Genomic DNA, 1791 nt, shown 5'->3' with positions numbered 1-1791 from the left:
TTTTTGGAAAAAGGCTGCAATGAAACAAAGAGTGAAAAATGTAAAGGGGTCTGAATACTTTCCGTACCCACTGTAAATAAGAATGGGCGACACTACATAGTCAGAACACAGTTTGAGGGCGTTGTCACACCTGTAGTTGCTCTGCTCTGGTTGACTGAGTATGAGTTTGTATACTCAGAGTGTTTTCCCTTGGTTTTGGTTTCTTTTCACACAGAGAAAAATACAAGCAAACCAAAATGTGTCATTACAAATCATGCAAGAAGGTTGCACTCTTATTACTGGTTGGATGTGTCTGGGGGCGGGAGCGAGAAAGTAAAAACAGGAAGAAGGTCCTCTGTTCTGGACAAGTACATATTTCTTCCGTCCCCATGGTCAAACCTCATTTTGCTCATTTAAAAAAAATTTAAAAATGTAAATTTAAATAATCGTCCATTTAATGTTCCTCAAGCTACGTTTCTCCTTCTGCTCTGCTCAGCGACACTTGGCTTAGACTTTAGCTCAAACGTGCCGAGTACATCTGGTATAGGGCTGAAACATTTGGGGGGAAACAAATCAAATTGTGATTTCTCTGCCAGATGTTACATTTGCAAATTGTTTATATATATATATATATATATATATATATATATATATATATATATATATATATATATATATATATATAGCTTAAGTTCAATATCCACTGTGTAACAGACAGAACATGTCATGGAGAATAACACGTTACACCATCAAAACACTATTCTCATGATAGGATTGGAACATGGATTTGAACGGGCAGCAATACGTGTTTTTCATCTGTGATATGTAACATTGTTCCAGCGTTTATCTTGTGAAAAAAATTCTATTTAATAATAAACAAAGTGGGATGAAGAATGGTAAACCAAATGATACACCAAACATTCAAGTAAATACTTTACATTTGATTGAGCTAATCGCATTCTTTCAAATCGCAATTTCAGTTTCAAATCCATTAATGGTTCCGCCCTAATCTGGTAGTAGGGTTGGCGTTGAGTTTGGAAATGAAGCGTAGCAAAGCGTACTAGAGCTTGTAGGTCTCGGTCCGGTTGTTTCAGTCCACACACAAGTGTTATCGCTACATTCACGCTGGCCCAAAGGAACGCCACCAAGGGGCTAAATGCTTCAGGGTGGATTCAACCAAACTTAACCAGGCAGGTATGAAAACACTCTTGATGACACAAGTCCTGCTTCATTTGAATCCAAGCTGCAGCTAGGAACTATGAGTTACACACATGTACCTCTCAAAGATTGGACAGAACTACCACAATAAGTAAATCAAAATAATAACTAAAGGTGAGGACTAAAACGTTGCTCTGTAATTATCTTACTTGACTCCCACCAACTGATCCTCTTAGCGACTCGTCTCTGTCACAAATTCAATCAGGAGAGACATGTTTGCTGATATGCAAATAAGGTTTATTTTACATCTCAATAAAATGTACAAAGTCAGAGCCCAAAGACCAGACCGAAGGAGGCTCCAGACCGGTCAGCTGGAGTAGATAACTGGAAGTGGAATGGGGGGGGGGTGGAGGGTTGCACTCTTTGCCTGCAATGACAGCTGAATAGCAAAAGGAGAAACTAATTTTTTAAAGCAGGGTTGTGACTCTGTGATTGGCCCTTGCCATTTTGTGTAACAATTCTGATTAGTTTAGCGGGAAGGTGAACGCCTCCAACAGCTGAATTGATTAAGGAGTGCGCCAATTCAAAGTTAGGTCTTCCCGAATACGCTGAGCTACCTTAGGAAGAAAACTTCGGCATGAGCTGACTTTTTCC

Source organism: Etheostoma cragini, chromosome 10 (genome assembly GCF_013103735.1).
Source record: "Etheostoma cragini isolate CJK2018 chromosome 10, CSU_Ecrag_1.0, whole genome shotgun sequence".
Lineage (NCBI taxonomy): Eukaryota > Metazoa > Chordata > Actinopteri > Perciformes > Percidae > Etheostoma > Etheostoma cragini.
The sequence above is the reverse complement of the archived record's forward strand: the minus strand, read 5'-3'. Positions refer to the sequence as shown.